The sequence below is a fragment of the Bombus vosnesenskii genome, unplaced genomic scaffold (assembly GCF_011952255.1).
Source record: "Bombus vosnesenskii isolate JDL3184/JDL3185 unplaced genomic scaffold, Bvos_JDL3184-5_v1.1 scf7180000013294, whole genome shotgun sequence".
Lineage (NCBI taxonomy): Eukaryota > Metazoa > Arthropoda > Insecta > Hymenoptera > Apidae > Bombus > Bombus vosnesenskii.
Window position 1 is genome coordinate 2,891,592 of NW_022882945.1, and position 21,270 is coordinate 2,912,861.

Sequence of the window (21,270 nt, forward strand, 5' to 3'; positions counted from 1 at the left end):
ATGGTTAAAGTAATCCTTGACCTTTTTCCTCTGTTCATACCGTTTCTTTCACGTGCAATCGGTCCTTCTGCATTTTTTGCCATTCGTTTCAAGAATTCCCATTTCCCGATCGCTAGTCAAGAGTAGAAATGACACTGTTACGCGGGACGATGTCTTTGAGGAGAAAGAAATCAAACGATCTCTGCCAGCCAGTTCTTTTTCTCTGTATTCAACCGCGCGGAATTAATCAATGGAGCTGTAATGCGTTCTTTGATGTTTTTCTCTCGGCGTGTATAATCTGAAAACTTTACGACCGACTAAATTTAGTCGGTCGAGCTCGAATTAGCAGCGAATTAAAAGCGACCTACTTGCAGCCGAATAACCGTATTCGCTATACGTCTTGAAAGATCGCTGCATTTGTAATTATTAATCTTTCGAAGGTAATCGTGTCGCGTGCACGATTACGTTCCACGAAAGTTATCGAAGCGTCGATGATTGAACTATGTAAATGAATTTAATCGAGAAATCTTCGACGCTCAACACTGGGACGCTTGATTAACGAAAGATTGAAATTTTATTCATTCGCGGTAGTGAGGTCAAATTATAAAACGTAAAAAGGCGCGAATTATATCTTTTATCGCTATTAATTTTATATTTATTAGGTGTATCTGGAACGGTTTGAAAGACTAAAGCAGAATTATACAAATGCTTTATTATGCATAATTACATTATATCACACTTATAAGGAAAGCATTCATTTTTTAGGTGTAAAATATCACGAGCGTGTAATAATAAGCTTTGATCGCTTAACGAATGTAAATTTAGGAAATTTTAACTGCAATTGCATTCATTATAAAATTCATGCAGCAGTCTTCATTCGTACAATAAAAGAATCACACAATATGCTGAGACAAAACGTGGGACACGCGGAAACAAAGGGAACGATAAAACCTCACTGAAACAGTAATTATGAGGCAACAATGTGCACGTGTATTATGAATTATATTCATACATACGAATTAATAACGGCGATAACGAATTCATTTCTGTAATTATCAATAAGGTTTGCATGCCGTTCGTAATCTTATTTTCGAATATATGATACACAGAAGAAATGAATACGTGTAAAAATGATGCGAGTGAAATGAATGGAAACGAAAGCCTTCGCTTTCAAAACAAAACTAAATAATGCAGCTCAATTCCTTTTACAATTGTTGTAAAATAAAATAATCTCGTTCTTTATGTCTATTCTATGTGAATTTTTTTAACTTTCATTGGCAGTGATCAATATTAATGATGTCAAGAGGAGAAAGAAATACTACATTCAGTGATTACCAGCAAACTGAGTTCTTTTTACTACTTTTTTTTCAAATATACGATACTCCGCATGAAGCTCGAAAAACTCTCAATGATGAAAATTAATGCAAGCAAATACAGAAACATTACGATTAAAAGATGTTTCTCAAAGACGAAACATTTATAAACGACAAATAAAAAAAAAAAGAGAGAAGAGAAAGAAAGCGACGAAACAAGAGAGAACCGCTTGCAATTGAATCGAAATATTTAAATATTCGTTGGCACCTCGTTAAAATGCTTGAAAATTCAGTCTCCCGTCTGGCTGCAAGCCTTTGTGAAATATATTTATTTTCATCCGTTTCAACCGTTGTTTCTGAATCGTGCAAAAGGATATTACAGAGTCGTTTTATTTTCTCCCGTCGTATTAATCGGTGTGCTACTCGGAGATGGAACGGAGCAAAGGCAAGCCATTTTCCTAATTGGTCGACAAACAACTTCCGATAACCGCCGGAGCATTGTTCCAATTCTTCTTCTTTCGTAGCCGAAGAATGAACACAGCTTTTCGAGCGGCAAGAACAAATAAAATAAAGCGAGGAGGGTAAAGTAGGAGGGGAGAACGACGAAACTAAGAAAGTCCGAGGATTAAAGGAGGAAAAAAAGATGGAGAGAATGTGCCTCGTTTTCGTCTGTCTGTCTAAGGGACAAACGATCGCGAACGTAAGTATAGATTCCCTTTTCTAATGACTTGTCGCGAAAGAATGTTCGATACGGAAAACGATTGAAGCTTTTCTCCCGGGAAATTTCTTCTTATATCCTACTGTGACGTACTTATTTGATAATTTAAAATAATTTAAATATATGATTATCGAAGGGGACGTTTAATCTGTATTTCTCATGAATTGTAACGTATTTTGGATAATTTAAAATAATTTAGGATAAGGAAATGCATGTTTGATTAATACTTATCGAGTAGCGATTAAAAAAGGAAAAAGAAATTATTAATATCTGATCTGTGGATTTTTATGAGAGATAATGATTTTAAGGTAATTAGTAATTAAATTAAATTATATTTTCTAATATTTCTTCTTCGATCATAACACTCTTCATATAAAATTATAAAATAAGAATGGTTTGGTATTTGGTTTATATATTTCCACGAAAAATCTGATTGTCCAATTTGTTCGCTGTCCAATTTGATTTATTAACACGGTTTCGCTCAACTTCCCTGAATATACTACAGGGAAAATCGGAAAGACAAAAGATGGAAAGAGGATTTATTACAGTTGGTTAATTCAACCGCCTGGTTTTCCATAATTTTAATAGAAAAATTGTGTTGCTAGTTGCCGGAACAAAGTGCTGGCATGGTAGAATGCCGATTATCGGGGCGCAGCTTATTCGAAATTTCCATTATACGGAGATCTGTTTATGCAGCACAGAAAATTCCCCGGAATTAACTGCAATGGGAATACACGCAGATGCAGTAGTTGACATAGTCGTTCCTGAGAATCTACGAAACGAGGAATTTGCTCTGACGTCTACACTTGTTGGAAAATTCTTTACACGAGATATAGAATACAATTTTGTCGTTTGGAACCTTGTCCTCGTTGGAAAAGACGCGATAAAATTACGTTTTATCATTGCATTTTGTGCCTCCGAAATTTTCTCGTTACCATCGCTCCTTGTTGAATTTTAGCAATTTTCAAATATTGGCGCCAATATCTCTAAAACTCGTTCACAAACTCACAATACTATAAGAACACTGTATATTAGTGTCTTTGTTAGTATTTCTTGAGTAAGTACCGTAATTTTTTACTTACGCACATTAAAGAAGAAGGCAAGAAAAATTGACTGATTTTGTGTTCATTGTAATGTTCTATTAGAATTTTGAATTATAATATTCTACTAAAATTGGGATATGTCGAGTACCACGATGAAAAGATTATTTATCTTGCTCTAAATAAATACATCTCGAAAATCATCCTGAGATAACATTTGCTTATCATTAGTATGAGTTATGTTACCTACGTTTATGCATCTCTTTTAAGAATATCGCTACTCTGTTTAATACTTTATACACATATATCATTACGATCCCTCTTTGATAAAATATCGTGATATCAGAATGTTGTATTTTGAACAGAAACTACAATTTGACAGTTCTTTCACGCTAGCTATTAATTTAGAGTAAACATTGCATGCAATTATGTATATCATTAAAAATTATGACGACTTTTATTCATACAGATATCTCTCTATTTTTACAATTAGAAATTAATTACGTTAAGTTTCCTAGAAATGATCGTCTTCCGTGAAAATTACAAAATCGGAATTATGTATTATTTTATATCTTTAAGTAAAAATTTCGTAAACGTATCCTTATGAAAGAAAGATTTGAAATATTATTCATTCCTGAAAAATGGATAAAAGATAATTTATTCGCATATAAATAAATAAATAAATAAATAAAGATCCATGGAAGATTTCATTGAATTTTTTCTATTTCGTGTCAAATCCTTTCTAGCCTGTGTAAATCTAACTAAGAATATTTGAATCACAATAATTTAAAAAAATTCGTAATATGACATTTAAATATGACGGTGCTTAATAAATGAAATTTATTGGTAGAAATAATCCAGAGGAAGATTGAACGTGCTCATTTGCACCGTGAAAATTAAATACCTACTCGACAAACAATGTGTGCCATTGCATGCGACTTTTTTTATTCCAACGTATTCTTCTTTTTACGGCGAACATTTATTCTACTTATTTTGAACGTAACACATACCGTGTGTAAAACAACGAATTTTCGCATTTTACTTTACCAACGAAAAATAGACTAGCATTTAATTCTTTGATTTATAATTACATTTTTTGTACCTATCATTTTCGCTTTATTCTTTAAACTGTTAAACCCTCACGAAATGCATAATCTTTTTCATATAAAATAATTCTTTAATATTTTGCTACTGATAATTCGGGTATTGTACCAAATTCAAATTCCAAAGAAATAATATATCATACGCATCAAGCTAATACTTGTGAAAATTTTATATTTTTAATAAATACGATGATAGAACGTAGAATTTCGATATATTTTACATAAGCGTATTCCGAAACGAAGTTTCTGTAAAGAAAAATAAAAAAAGCTATGTGTTCACAAATTGCGGTTACAAACTAGGTCGACGGGCAGGTTTACGTACACATTTCCACAGATGAAGTTCCAACTATTCTGTCAGTCGCGCAACGTTTAAAATTGCACATTGTATGACACGAAAAGTGCGGATTTATTTTTCGCAACCGCACCACTCTCGCGACTCATTCGGGCCGGACTAAACTATAGCGCGCAGAGTGCTTTGCATTATGCTAACGCTAACATTTTCCTTTTGCTCGTGTAAACTCGTTTCTCGATGAAAGTCTCCATCCTCTGCGTAATGCGTTTTTAGAATATGATGGTACTGTCGTATAGCAATTAAAACCATGTCAATTTTCCTACACCTTTAGCTTTTCTCGTGTATATCCTTTTTATAATTTGACTCATTGTTTTATAATCCGAGGATTTCATTTCCTACAATAAATTTTCTAATTTCGAGGGCAATATAAGGAAATTTCTACTGGTTTATTTCTTTCATACTGTACATATTATGCGCGATGAATCATTCATTTATTAGACGTAACACTAGCAGTTAAAAGAAAATAAAATATCCAGACTTTAATGACTTCTAACTTCATCACTTCCATATCAATCTCTTCTTCCATTAAAATGTCACAACGAAACGAACAGAAAATAATTCTAAGAATAAAACAGAATGGATAAAGGGTATGGTGATTTCTTGGTGGCCAGAGGAGCACCGCGTGCGGTCACATGAAGCCACGTGACATCCGGCGGCAGAAACGAGACGCCTCACCCACCTTCATTATTATGTGCGTAACGTTCAATGAGAAAACGTTTCTGTACACGCCCACGTGCACGCTAGGGCCTGATCGCACTTGCCGTGTGAATAAAACGCGTCATTTGGTCGCGAGAGAGTTAATTCTACGTTGCTACCTCCATCTACGAACAGCGACTTTGAAACGACGCTGTTTTCGTCGCGGAAGCACGCTGGCCCATAGCAAGCAACTGCAGTTTAGTTTAATGGCCACGCACGTCGCCCACACGCGTCGTCTTTCATCCTGACCACCACGAAATCGATGTCTATCCTGACATATTAATTGGTCCTCTTTTCGAAGGGCCGGATGAAACGTAATTCATAAATCAACCATCGAATTATGTTTCTAGTCAATTTCGTCCTGCCTGAAAATGAAATATAGTAGCTATTCTCGTGTAGCTAACAGAAAATTGTCACTGTACAACGCCATTTGGAAAATAATAATGAAAGTGAAATACTTTTTAAGGAAATAATGCCGAAAGAAACGTTTGCACATAAAGAACATACAAGTTCTGGAGCAAAAGAAAAATCGACAAAGAAACTGTATCAGCACCTGTAATATTAAGTTGTCCGAAAAGTGTCTTTCTTTTACAGACACGTCTTTTATAACGACGCATCTTTATACAAACATCAGACCTAATCTGTCGAACATTGTGATCTTTATCTTGATAAAACAAAATGGATCATACGTAGTTCGATAAATTAATATAAAACGAAAAATTTCTTTATGAAACGAAAGAAACTTTTCGGACGACCTAATAATTGAAAAAATTAATTTTTTAAATTATCAGGAAGTGGTAATACCGATATTATACGCGTCAATGGTTATTTATATATATCTACTACTTCCTGTAGGTGAGTCAAAGCTTCGGGGTGTGCGTAAGAGCGTTCATAAAACCGCTGTCAGTCATCGTTAGCGAGGAACCAGAACCAATATTGCGACTCCATTGTTGCCTCGTTAAGGCAATTGTTTATTATATTAACCAGCCAATATGCTACGATCTCAGCTTGTCTTATCTTCCATACGTCTTACCCGAAGACGCGTTTCTTCCTTATAAAATAAGATTTAATATAATAAAGAAGGGACGTCTACGCAACGAATGACGATTATGACGTTGATCAATACTACTGGCTTCAGTTTACTACTGCCAGACTGGTAGAAGTTAATCATTATCCGTTTTCTTTTTCTCTTTTTATAGTGTTCGATCTTTTGTCTCACAGATATCGACTAATGTAATCGATTTTATTTTTATCGTTTTTCACTGTATTGTATGGTGTAATCTATAATCTTAAATAATTAATTTAAATGTAATAAAAAAATTATGGGAAATTTGAAGATGCAAAGTGCATAGAATGCATATAATATGGAAAATTATATAAGGCATCCATAGCAGAGTATTCATTGTGTTTAGTACATAAAACAATTTTCTACCTAGATCCATTTTTCCAATCACTTTCACAAAAATCTGAATGTATAGATATACGCAATCTAATAATTATAATTAATATAATTAATGTAGTTCGAACGAAATATTTAAAATTACATACATAGTTTTATTCGTATAAATATTCATTCATATTAATATTAAAAATATTTTATTTTGACTGAATGAGATAGGTAAGTGTATTGTTTGGCTAGGAAATTTCTGTAACCTGAATTTCCAGGCTACTAAACAGTATTCGTGTCATGGCACCGTCGAATAATTTACTGGTGACCTATGTTGCAATGCGAAGCACAACCCTTCATGACTACATAAATTATTAACTGCTGCTCGATATCTCTTACCACAGATTTCTAATCTCCGAGCGAAGTAATTGCTCGCTCGCCCAACCAATTATTACGACTTGTTGATTGTTTCCGAAATTATGACGATAATTAATTACGTCAAACTTCCAACATGATATTAATGGGTATCGAGAATATTGTATTAGAACCCTTTGATTAATGAAGCGAAGACAATTATGACAAATTAGAAATTTTGAACGTAGAAAATTAATATAGGAAATAAAATATATTACATATATATAAGCAGAGAAAACTGAATGCAGCTTACTAGAACAAAACGAAACTACAAAAGATCGTACTTTTCTTAATTAGTGATATCTTCCAATTATAAAATACTTTAACACAGTATCTTGTTAAATAAATAGCATTATATTATGTAAAATAAACAAGATGAATTTTCTTCAGGGTCTATTATTTGCATTTTTGATTATCAACATGCAGCCAATCTAATTATGGTCTAATTATCGGTCAACCGTGATTTATGTATATCATAATGTAACAGCATTAATATAATAATAATTTTAACTTAATGAGTTCATTATAAAAAGCAGGTTGATAATAAACTTTGAATTACTAATTACACACTTTACGTACCTACCTACTTTAACAGGAAAATATTCTGTAATTTATTACATAGAGTAGATTACGTAAAGTACACTTTACTAATGTAATTCTCTAGATAATTAGCAGAACTGAATAAAAATTTACGACTCGTGTATATTCCAAAAATATCTTCATTTTAATATATTTACGTTCAATACGTATATTCCTACTTCATGATAAAACAAAATTAATAAAAAGTTTATGAAATATGTTAATAGAAAGTGATTTTATTCGTGAATTTATTGAACAATTTTCTAGCTTTTTAACTCTTTCATTACTCCAGAGCTACTGTTTTATCAAGGGAAAAATTAGGAAGATTTAACGCTATTCAAAGAGTGAGTCGAGTTCGACGATGAAGGTAAAAATAATTATTATATTCCGTGTGCATTAAACGAGCACAAATTGATGAGTTACCCGTCCATTGAGACGCATAAATTTTTCACGTTCTCGAAAAGCTATTAACGAAATAATTATATTTTTGATGATGTGTCAAAGACATCGCTCGCTGTCGGCAACACGTGCCACTTGCCCCGACATCAAAGTTATTTCAAATATGATAAAAGAATATTTTAAACGATATGCCAAAGATGCCATAACGAAAAATTCGCGGAAGTTTAATGAATTTACAATATCATCAATTTGATTTAATACGCTTTCGGAAACACTAGAAATACCCATACATAAAATGTACAAGCGTATTTCAAATTCGCAATGTTCCATATTTTCAATCGAACATATTAACAAAGGAACTCAAATGTTTCGGTTAAATATTATTTGTCGTATTATTAATATCCTTCGCAAGAGCTTCATATTTTGTAATTACTATATTTCGTTGATTCATCTATTTTAAATATAAAGAAAGTGATTTTTTCAAGATATAAAGAATTTTCATCTTCCAGAGAAGTATTACGTAGCTTTAAATAAACAGACACATTATCAGAATGTGTTTAAGTTTCTATTTCCTTAAGTTTCTATACTGTATATATATCTTCCTATTTATGTGTCGATTTAAGAGTTAAACTTATGTTTTGCTATATCCGTTTTCATTTCATAAAAGTTATTTCTTGTTCTACCATTTATTTTTAATTTTCCATAAAGTATTCTGGAACTACTTCACGCTTAAATAAAGCAGTTATTAAAATTCGCCTGGTATCACCCATAGAGACGTTTGTCAACGAGAGGGGTTGGGAATAATCGTTCTTCGAATTGTCTTAGTGACGATACCTAGCGGAAGGAAAGAGGAGGGAAGTCAATCAATCGCTAATTAGTAGCCGATGGACAGGCATAACTTTATCAGCCGCCGAAACGCGCGCGATGTCCTCGCACCATCGCATCGTCTGGGATTCGAATGGATGCACGCAGCACACGTGCCGGCAATTAATAATCAATTCCAGCAGGAAGTGATGGTGATTGGACACGTACGATTCTGACAGTCTCTTTGTTCCTTATCGAGCGACCCGCAGAAATTTCTGCTCGAAAATGACGAGTCTCGATGCTCGTTTGCATTCGGACAATACGTGAGTCCGATAAAGGATATAATTTCTGATCAATATCCGAGAATAAATGATCGCTACTTTTCGTTATGTGATTTCTAATTAGAACTCCAGCTTTCGTATTATACGTAACCTAATTATTGGAAATATAGAATCTTAACAATTGAAAAATTCGAAATGGATATTTTTATGCAATATCTTTTTGTTTGTTATTATCTATGTCATTAGCTTTATCAGATATTTTTAGAATATTATTAAAATCGAGTGAATGCACTCTCTTTAGAATGCTATTAACATTTGAAACTTATATCACAACAATAAGAATTTTCTAACTAGGGAATCTGCGATATACTTCGAAATGGTTAAATACTTTGTAAAACTGTGTGAAAAAAAAAAAAGACAGCAGAGCCGAGTAAAACTAAGCAAGAAGGTATTTGGCATAAATCTTCATACGATCAAGCGTTGATAAACGTGACAAAGTGCGTTTACGTCAAAACTGATTTGCGCGAAATAACACATGGTCAGCAAGGCATCATACCACGGATTTCTCCCATCATGACGTATCATTCGTAACAATAGCCCGTGGCCATTTCAAGTAGGATAATAGTTCGTGGGAAATTGAACGATCATAATAATTGTACATGCTCTATATGACTGACGCTGAACGAATCAGTTAAATCACTAACGTTCTATTTCCATAGAAATATTCATAAACACCAAGATAATGGTTTGTTGCATATTTGTTGCATTAAACGCAATTTAACAGATCAAGCAAACGATCAGGATTTTTCGCTGATACAAGATAACCGTGAAAAAAATTTTATGAACTATTTGTATAATAATACTTATGAGCGAGACTATACGTCAAACGATACAGTTACAATATATATAAAAAAGATAATAACAAGATTCGCGAATATTAATCTGCAAATTATGTACAATAATTTCTCATACATGTAGGTAAATCTCCGTTATTCGCTCATTGTCAGCGCCTATTCGGCTTTCCATAGAAATTCCAGGTAATCTATGTTACTCATTTAGCTATGCAAACATCCTCCTACTTGCACACATGCGTTATTGCGTCGACTATGCGTAACTTACCCGAAACAGGGTAAGGCAACGATGGTATTACAACGATGTGATTAGACGTAATCAAGTACATTGGCCCGTGTTTCGAAGAGGCCAGATAGAACTGTCCAGCGATACGAACATCATCAAACAGCTAAGGGAATGCCTATTAAACGTGGCGATACATCATCCAGTAATTACACCGCTTGTAATTTCTCTCCATGATCGCTGCGGGTCAAAGGTCTCCGTTCAATAGGATGATGAACGAAATCACTCAGTACCAACTACATCTGTCATTCTTCTTCTCCTTTTTTCATGTTATGCTCTCTTCTTGCACCACAACAAATCTTCTTACAATTACGATGTGCGTATAACAGATCGTTTCAACTAAATCACATTGAAATATCTTCTCATAGCCACCGAGTGATATAAAGATCGAAGTACCTTTTCCATTGGCATTCATGCACAACCAGTTTGCTTCATTTTTCATTAGATATTCGTTTGAAAGCAAGCTACTTGAAGTGAAACTTGACTCAGACTGATAACACTTAAATTAGAATTAATTAGAATAAGAATTAAGAATAAATAAACATTCTTGCATTGAAACTACTGGAACTGAAGGAAGTTAACGAAAGCGATAAAAGTGAAAAAGATATGCTGGAAATGATTCGTTGGAACGCACGAACGATTCGATAAAACATTGTTGCGATGATTTACTTTCCGCTGAAGAGACGAATATCCGTTTCCGGGTGAAACGAACGCGAGTCAAGCAAAAATGCCGCGTAATAAACGTCTCGCGTTAAACACGTACGCCTATTTCATTCTGATGAATTATTGCCGCGTACCGTGTTACGGCCTGTAACGCGTAAGTCAACTACCAGATACACGTATTGGACATTACCACCGGTTGTTAAGGCGATGTTTACGACCGATTATCAAGTTACGCGGCTCACGATCGATTGTCGAAAATTCGTCACAATGGATTCAGGTTGGCCTATATATGTATATACCTACGTTGGCTCATGTAAATATTTGAACTCAATTTTTATGTCCATATCTCATATAAAACATCTGAAAATTTCATTAGCATTGTAACGAGACACGATCGTCATGATTATATTGTTGTTATTGAGATTTAAGTTAATCTAAAAATATGTATGGAAATTATTAGATGTTTATTAAAAGCAATTTGTTTTACATATATATTTGTATAATGACAAGACTTGTTATTTATTATACTATATATGTCAATTTTAGCAGGAATTGCGTGAGACAAGCGAATTTGAATGAAGTACACGATTGACAATAGAACGAAATGTTCCTTTTATTTGGAAAAAGTAGAAGAAATCGAGGCCTAATCATGGCATACTCGGGTAATTACAGGCCTTTCGTTCAGCACATTATAACTTCGAAGAAACTTTTAACAACCTTTTGAGCTATAAATCTCGTCGGATTAGTGTCCCAGTAAACGCCATGAGTTTGTTCGATACACTGAGAAGTTTATTAGCACGACGTAAACTTCCTGCAAACTACTGAACCGTTAAGGATAATCTTCAATTTATCGTAAATGATATTGTCGTGGCGTAGTATATTGATTAAGATCGAAGATCTCCACGGAAATCTGTGCTATCGGGAACAAATAACGATTATATGTATATCGTACATAATCAAATTAAACTTAAAAAATGTAATCGAAATTATTACATATCAATGATTCTGATTGAAGCTTGATATTAAATTAATCTACATATTGTAAAATATAACAATGCCAAAAATAGCCATCTAACGACTCACGCTCCTCACAACTATTTTCTCGACAGTCATCCTTAATTAGGGTTACCATAGAATTTAGATTATCGAGATTATAAAGCAACGTCCAGTTCGAATTATCCGTATTTTACGTTTTTTTCCCAACTCGGCCTATTCAGCTTCTCAAACTCTTGCGTGCACAGCTTTGACCTCTCGGAGATTCCTCCGACGTTCCTCGGTTCTCAGAGCGAAAGGGTAAACTTCAGGGACGAAACTTCCGGAAGTCGGACTAGCTGAGTACACTGCAGGCTTCGAAGCAAATGCTCGACGGCTTTATCGGGAATCCTGCGAGTTGGAAAGGGACGAGGCGTACCGACAGAGTACTCGACTTTCCCTCTTCCTCTCTTCCACCATCAACCCCCTCTTCCAGCAGCTCTGAACGCAGCAGTACGCTTCGAAACTCCTCAGACGACGGTCTCGATTGATTTTTGGTACCGGCCTCCTCGTTGAATTACGTACCGCCGCCGCTTGTGCAACGACTTATCGAATTTACGAGATCGCTCTGATGAATGACTGAACAGTGAACTCACCAGAAATCAACCTAGTCAGAACTTTTTCAGACTGTTTGATGTTTTGGTTACGAGGCACGAATTTTGATTACAAGGACAATGAAGTCGATCATTTTTGATTATCGATGATAGAAAGGAGGGAACTTAGCTCCGGACGAAGTCGCGAGCGACAATTAGTATTTCGTAAAATTATTCTTCCACGATATTGAATGTTATTAATTTCATGATATATTGAAAGATTCGAATTGAAACCTCCGACGCAATTTACTCTGCCCAATTTGTTTTATAGGTCATTCCCCAAGAAACTGCTCAGATCTTAAAGCTGCCAATTGGTAATCGAAACAAACGACAGGTAGCCTGTTAAGATTCTCATAACACGTTTGCTTTCTATTTTACACGTTGCGTATGCAGAGACACGCTATGTCATATAATATTGCCTCAATAACGCTAGCCAAGAGAGATGATCTGTGTGACGCCTGAGGGTTTATTACATCCCAGTCCACCAATATTGGCCACTGGTCGATCGCAGCAGCTTTCAGGAAAGCTAGAACGGGACGTAGAACATAGGAAAGAGAGAGCGAGCGAGAGAGAGAGAGAGAATCACCGGTTGGGAAAATTAAAAAGGGAACAAACGTCGTTCGTATAGTGATTCTATCACGATTTTTCGTTCATATTCGGGTAACACCCGATCCGAGTTTATACCAACTCCGTCTCAATAAACTACTGTTTCATAGCTCAACTAATTTTTCGTGAGTTAGTTTCCGATAGATAGTTGCGGTTCGATTTCCCCGGATTGTTCTATACGCTTTTAGGAGACAACGAATTGCGATTTATTTTAAGAGAATCGAGGAGAACATTTTTGTGGCTGATGTCGTTTACCATTTTAATTGACGATCTGGAAAAACTGACTGTTTTCAAACCATTGTTTTCATGAAAGTTTCAGTTACGTTTTCTCTTAATTCGTTAATTTCCATCAAGATATTTTTGTTTCACTTGTGTTCAAGTATAATAGATACTGCTCATAGAAAAAAATTAAATTATATTACATCAATCCTGCTATTAATAAGATTGAAGATATCAACATAAATATATTAAAGTTTTCTTTATCGCTAATATGTGATTGGATCTTGCATTCCTATTAAAATCCTGACAGCTCTTCAGTTCGAAATTACACCAAATTTAGGAGTACTCAATGTTTGTACAATTTAGGTTAATGCGCCAATGTATCGCCGTAAATCACTCTATGGTGCGAAATTAAATTTGCGAAAAAGATATATTCGTTTCGTACACGTTTCAATCCATAACTATGCTCAAATTACTGTCTATTCGAAAAATATTGGAGAATTGCATGGTTAACGGATCAATTTTCAAGAGGAAACTATCAATGCGATTCGTTCTATTCGTTACTACTAAAAGTTCACTATCATATACGTTCAACATTCTGTTTTGAATAAAAATGATCATGCGGAATTAAAGCGGTATATTTCCAAAAAAAAAAAAAAAATATGCCGGGGAGAGTACCGTAGAAATGAAGTTTGACAATTAATTTCAGTTGCAGAATGCCAGACTCGAGATTCGATGAATCCCGTAAGACTTCTGTTATCGATATTTCAATGATAACGCCAATAAAGACTCTTTCTTATGCATTATTTTCCTCTAGGGAAAAGAAATTTCCTCTCGCAGGAATAAAGTAAAAATAAACCCTTTCGAAAAATGAAACTTAATACTCGAATAAAATTAAAGGGAAGCTATACGGAATCGTATATCGTGCTTATCTCCATAACTATTTACAAAATATGACATGATAGTTACTTATCACCATATTGAAATGTTCGTGAATAGAATTTTATTATAAAATACGTAGGCTGCACTGAATTATTAAGTCTCTTGTATGTTCAAACGTTCCGATCTTACTTCTGACGGGTTTAAAAAGCGTGTCATAACATTTTGGTGATCACGAAGAGATATATTAACAGTATCTATTGACATGTTTGATATCGAAAATTTTTACCGAGCATTTTCGTTTCTATCTTTAGTTGAAGTGATTTTGTTTTATCACTAATTTGGGTACTATTACTTTAATATCTATATTTAAACTTCCAAATTCTATTTTTGTTATCTTTTGATATATACTAATAACGTTAAAATAATTAATGTCGAATCACGTCGAGTCAATGAGATATTGAAATGGAAGAGAATAAGAAAAAAGATATATTAAACGGGTTATTCTCACGTGTTACACCTTGCGCACGCGGGAACCATCTGCTTCACACATATTACATTTCCACACGGGGAAACCATTTCTATTTTTCTCCTTTCTCAAATTACATGTATTATAAAATAGACATTAAAACGGATATATTACATATTATTATAAACTATGAAGATACACTCCGTGAGAGTTAAAAATTCATTTAAAATAATATTTTAATTTTGCCTATACTAATCCCTTAATCTCTTAAATCACCTATGTTACTATAATAAAAATTATAAATATGTTGGTACAATGTTTCCATATACTATCAACTTCGTAATATTTCATATTTATTGTTTTTCGACTTTGCAATTTGTTACAAATATAGAACAAACTGGTCTAAATATGATACAGCACTATTATCGGATTATTTAAAATGTACTAGACGAAAAAGGAAGGAAAAAATGGAAATGAATATTGAAAACAAAATGACAGAAATAATTACGACATTATTTAGCAGCAATCTATAAATAGCATAATGTAAAATTTTAATTGTTTGAATCTAATCGACATGTTTCGAGATAATTCTTTGAATTAAACGTTTCTTAAGAGACAAGAATGGAATCAAAATACTGTCAGGCACTAATTCTTCTGTTTTCAATTAAATCATTATATGAAATATTATTGAAAAACGCAGAATTTCATTTTCTAGAATTACAGTTAGAATGGCGGCCAGGAGCGTAATTTTCTTACCTGGAAATTACTGTCAGCAGACACTTCGTCACATTAATGCAGAAAATAGAAGATGTGGAATGTAACAAAGAAGCTTTTTCCGTCGGAGCAGGGAAGCTTTCAAGGAACAAAATTTCCACCGTCACTTTCTTACTCGACGAATCATAAATCTTGGCGGATTTTTCGAAGGTCACCGTCTACGTTCGATAGCGAGGACACATTTATCACGAACCACTTTCCATCGAACGATCAACACACAGTTCGAAATATATCCACGACGCTCGTACAATCATACAGATGCTAGTTTATGTATAGGGTTTTTGAACTCACTCTCTCTCTCTCTTTCTCTCTCTCTCTCTCTCTCTCTCTCTCTCTCTCTCTCTCTCTTCTCTTAGTTTCGCTAAACTTTTGTACCTTTGAAACTTGCAGTCAACCAATGAGCAATCCTTCAAGGCCAAGGTTCGTATCACGTGATACGATGTTCAAAATCTTAGAATAATTGTTTGTTGTTTCTTCATAACTTTGTGGATTTTATTTTCGAATTGATTTATATTTTTATAGCTCTGGAATATTTATTTTAAATATTATTTTCTCTTCGTTCATCTCAATTGGAAATTTTGTTTATATATTACGAAACATTAATTTTGGTATTTAACTTTTAAATTAAAATTTCACTGAATTTCCATTGAATTTGTCCAACTTTTAAATTTAACCTTGTTCAATTTTTACTGAATTTTTCTTTAATTTAATCTCCAAATTTCGATTCTATTATGTTATTGCATATCTTCCTGATGATTTGACGTTATTCGATGATCCAAAAATATTTCGAAATCGTGTATATCGAGGATCCAGCTATAGAGAGCTCCGATAACATCGAGCAAAGTGCTTGGAAAACCAAGTGAAGGACGATGGAAAAGCAGGAGAGAACTCACGTGTTCGCCTGTCAATATGGCGGCGAGACGATACACTTGATGCGTAGTGTTTACTTGGTATCGTGTTATCGACCTTGAAGATTTTCCTCAACTCCTACGAAATTTCATCCAAAATCAACACGTACATATATCTTATACTTATATACTCGTTATAACAATCATTAATATTAAAATAGAAACAAATAAAATCCACTTTTAAATGTTACTTTTATCAAAATTCTTCTCTCATCTATTTATGCAATGTGAATCACTCATTTGTATCGAGGACATCAAATGAAATAATGTCAATAAGATTCACTTTCAGAAGTTAGTATTACTGAATTCTTCTTGTAAATATTCATTCCGTAAGCATCACTCATTTATACGAGATGAATCATGCAGGACAAGGTCAACGATATCCACTTTTAATGCTTAACTTTACCAAAGCTTTTCTCCACCGATTTAGCTATTATTCATTCAACAATTAAACAAACCATATCGAAGCATCACTCATCTGTACGAATAGATCAGATGCAACAATGTCAACAGAGTCCACTTTTAAAAGATCCTTATTAAAATTCTCGTAGCTCTATTATTCATTTAATAATTCAACAAACCATGTCGAAGTACCATCAACGATAAAATCACGAATTGGATAAAATTATGGAAAGCTACGAAGTTACGAATAAACACGATGGAGCATGGATCGCGTTGGCGGCAGAGGAAGCTTAACGAAGGTCGGAAGTGCGAATCGCGAAGTCCTCTGGACTCAACTGACGGCACGAGCGGGGCTACCGAGACGGAGAGTGCAAAAGGGGGTGTCGGTGGGGGCGCGATACCACCCCGAGATAGAGAAAGCGCGAGAGAAAACGAGGTCGCGAGCGCGCGCGAGCGAGACGGAAGCGGCCGGACGCGCCGCCGCCTTGACGCTGTTTCCGCGATACCTTCTAGTCTCGCAATTCGGGGATACTCGGCCGAGCCAAGACGAAGGTGGAATGCAAAGGGAAAGCGGCACGCGGCTCCACCGAGGAGTAGACTCTTGGTCCAAGAAAAAACAAGACATCCCTATCTCTATCCCGAAGTTCCCGAAAGAAGTAAGTGGAAATCGTTGTAGGTTCCCGGCCAACAAACATCGCTGCATCGAACCGATACCCGAAATTTCTTCTTGGTCTACGCGTTAAATCGTATATCCATGACATGAAATCTCGATTCGAAACGTGAAACGTCGTTGCAATAGTATGCCTCGGGGTATGTAAGTATCGCTTATTTGATGCGACAATGACAGAACTCGAAAATCACGAATCTAATTCATTCAAAATTTTTCTAATATATACGGCACAATCTAGCTCCGCTTAAAATAAATATTTCTTTAATTCGTAGACACAGTCCAAGCTAACTATATCATTAGTGTGTAATCTTAATCTCCAACGTTTTACTATATACAATAATTAATCTTCTTGTATATTTGCATAACCGCGCAATATTACAGACGCGAGAAGAAAAACTGAAACGTCATTACCGACATCCATGAAACTAAAGAATTACGATTATAGATACGCGAATCTCTTCAGTCGTTAATAAGATTGTACACTGTAACATTTTATGTAGAGAGTAGAGGTATTTTTTAATTAGAAATAAGAAGAACAACTTTATCTTCGATAGATTTCCAAGTAATAATTCATATAATCGACTTCATATACCAGTGAATGTAATTAATATACGTCACAGTCGGTTCATTTTCGATTGAACATTTTGAACGCTAACACAGCAGATTGTAGATTACGGTGCATTACGCTGGCGCACATAAAAGCTTCCTAGCAGCACCCACTTCTGTAATATTCCTGCATATTTGCTTTGGATATAGGTCATGTCGAGATATCGATATGTAGGCGAACGCGATTTACCCGTACAAATTCACCGATCGAACTAACAATCAACAGTTTAATTTAGATATACCAAGCATCCTGTTTAATATGACGCCACAACATTTTCAATGACCACATATAATAATTATTTAGGTTACATCTGACATAAAAGGTACACGTGGTACAATGTTCTATGTTGAAGAAAGAAAAAGGGAAAATTGACATCTTCTTTGACATCGCTGCTTTTTGATCTTCCTTTGTGAAATTCTAATGACATCCTTAACTTCTTTCGATCCCATAAGTTCATTCTTTTCACTTTGGTGTAGAAGTAAGACCGGTTAGTTAATATTCAATAAGGAAGAAGATTATTGTACTTATTAGAAAAGAATATGCCCCGAGAAAAAGTACTATGAAATTATTGTAAATTAATGCGGTAATGTAGTCACCTTTTATTAACATCTGAACTTGGGACTATCAATAAGTAAAGTGTAGAGTTTGTAACAAAGAAATCAAAACGAACGATACGGGGACTGCAAACTTTGAAAAAATACCGTTGAAGAATGGTACAATAATTTGCGTTGAGAAAAAACACAACACGCATGAATGTTTAGCGAAAGAATTAGCATTCCAATGAATTAAAATGTAAGAAATATTCACGTAGAGAATTCTCCATCTTTCATCTCACCTTACACACAATCAAGTTACCAATCAAGAATTTTCGAATCCTAACATTCAGAATTTACGATTCTACCCTAAAACTAACCGAGAATTCACCTCTGCTCGCGACGAAAGGGAGGTAAGTGGAATAGAAGCGGAGCGGACAGGATAATTAATTTTATCGGCATCGGAAGAAGAATTGCAGTTTCGTTGAGGATTTAGTAGGAGTCGCCGGCTAGCTTGAAGAAAGAGGAAGGCACGGCCGGTTGCTTCTGCAGTTCCTATCTGCTCCGTGCAGCGTCCTTGTTCTACCCCACGCCCACCGGCATCCCCATTAGCAAGCGCCGTGCCGCGACGAAAAGGGAGAAATTAAAGCGAAAATAAAGCGAAAGGCAAATAAAAATAAAAGTATCGCCCTCTCACTGGCGCTGGTGTTGCACTGTTCAGTCAGGTTAGACTGCTACCGGCGGCAGCTGCATGCATGAGACTCTGCAACAGTTTCATTTACCTACCCCGTAATTTCATAGTCGCTCTTCCTCACCTCCGCGCCCCTTTACCTTTGTGCTCGCGCGCGTTTTGTCTGCGTGGTTCTAGTGACGAGGCCACTAACATGTTTTTTCGTTTATTTTTTTACTCTTTCTTCGTTTTGTTTAAGTGCATGTACGTTTATGTGGGCGTATAAAGTGTTTTAACATTGGAAGTTAATTGGCAACGGATGATATTGGATACAACAATTTAAACGATGATAATAATTACATAGAAATTATGCTATACGATTATAATGGTAATTTCCTTTTTTCTACTTACATCGACAATGGAAACAGGGCGAAGATGAAAGGATTCGCTACTTATTTTCCACTTACCTGAAACAAATAGAGAGAAACAAGATCAGCTTCAATGAGTTAACTGTTAGCACAGAAAATCTGATATCAGTCGTTTATACAGGGTGTTTCTCACAATTTGGCCAGGTCGTAACGTTATAACAACAAGAGATAAAACTTCATTAGAGGGAATTTAAATAGTTTCCAATGGTGCATCACATGATTCACGTGTCTCCTTCGAAAATGGAGCCATTTTCAAAACTTCAAAATTATCTTTACTTCTTCAAATTCTTAGCGTCGAATTTTTTCGACTGACAATCATCGGAATCTTTCACTTTTAAAGATATTCTAGCGAAAGACGCAGTGAAATTCCAAATAACTTCTTCTTTTTTCATTTCTTACCATCCCTTAGGTAATTCACTTGAAACTCCGAGAAACCCCCAGTACACGTAGGTAGGCGTTTTTTCATTCTCTGTCCTCTCGCCATTCCACAGTCCATCAAATGTCCGTTTTATTGTGGCCCTACATGGACGGAAGTGAAATTCACGGTCGAGGAGGGTGTTGGTCCTCGGTCCCTCATAATTCGATTCAGTGAGGCGCAGCCGCCGGTGCAAAGAGGGATTTTCGCGATTTCGTCTGAATTTAGTTAGGTGGGATGTGCATCAACCTGATAACGAAGTGTAGGTGCAGACACGGGCCTATCCCCCTGTGATGATATTCTTACGTGTTTTTTCCTAGTCTGCAGCGTTTTCTGTTTTTCTGTTTCCTCTGCGAACCTTCCCGGCCACGTAATTCTGGTAAAGTGACTTCGTTTTGGTAAATGTTTTATCCTCTTAACGAGTGTAGTTTGAAATGATGAATATTTTATAGTCGGCGCCGACTTTTGTATGTAGCCAGCGTTGATTAGGTTAGCATTAATGTAGATTGAAGAGACGTAGTAGTCTGTTGCGGTGAATTCTCAAAATTGAAAATTTGGAAAATTGCCTGACAACGAAACAGTGTTTGATGCGCGTGTGGAGGATATTATCACGAAATTGCGGAAAAAGATTTTAACAATAATTCATATCAAACATATACGGCATCGCACAGAAATATCACAATCCAATAATGGCAACTAATCACATTTGATTCGAATCAAACTGAATCAAGAATCATGTTTGATATTGCCTCCGTGTCAGTCATTTATTACATTCATTTCTTCCATAGCTTAGAATTAAATCAAAATTAATTTCGCAATCAATTCTCGCGTATAACAGACGCGTTAAATGTATTACCCCATAAGTTATTCCTACCACCTAGATAATGTAAAATCTCGACGCAGAGACCACGCACAAGCGAACAATGGCACTAGATGTCTACTAAGAAACATTCGAGGAGAGCGACGAAAATTACGCGCGACCAGGAGAGACAGAGAGCGGCGGAAAAGCCAATACTCCATATCCCTAAATCAGCGCAATAAATCTCCAAATTGAACGTGGAACGACAGCAAAGCTTTCGTCGTGTAACAACGGTGTGTGAGAGATATAGCTACGCGAGGAGGTGGAATGGTTTAAAAAGAAGAAAAGCCACGTTGCACGAGCACATGTGTAGCCGCGAGTTATGCCCTTGGCTCTTTCAATAT

General features: G+C 35.3%; 1 protein-coding gene across 7 annotated transcripts in view; it reads right to left on the bottom strand.

The window, feature by feature from the left end:
* The window catches only part of LOC117233046 (teneurin-m), a 650,776-nt gene that overhangs the window by 550,385 nt on the left and 79,121 nt on the right, over window positions 1-21,270 (bottom strand). The window contains exon 1 of one of the 7 annotated variants that reach the window (XM_033492949.1): window positions 15,417-15,686. The exons of the other annotated variants lie outside the window; for them this stretch is intronic. The gene's annotated coding sequence lies outside the window, so the exon portion shown is untranslated. Of the gene's footprint in view, window positions 1-15,416; window positions 15,687-21,270 lie in introns of those variants that run through there. 7 annotated transcript variants of the gene reach the window in all.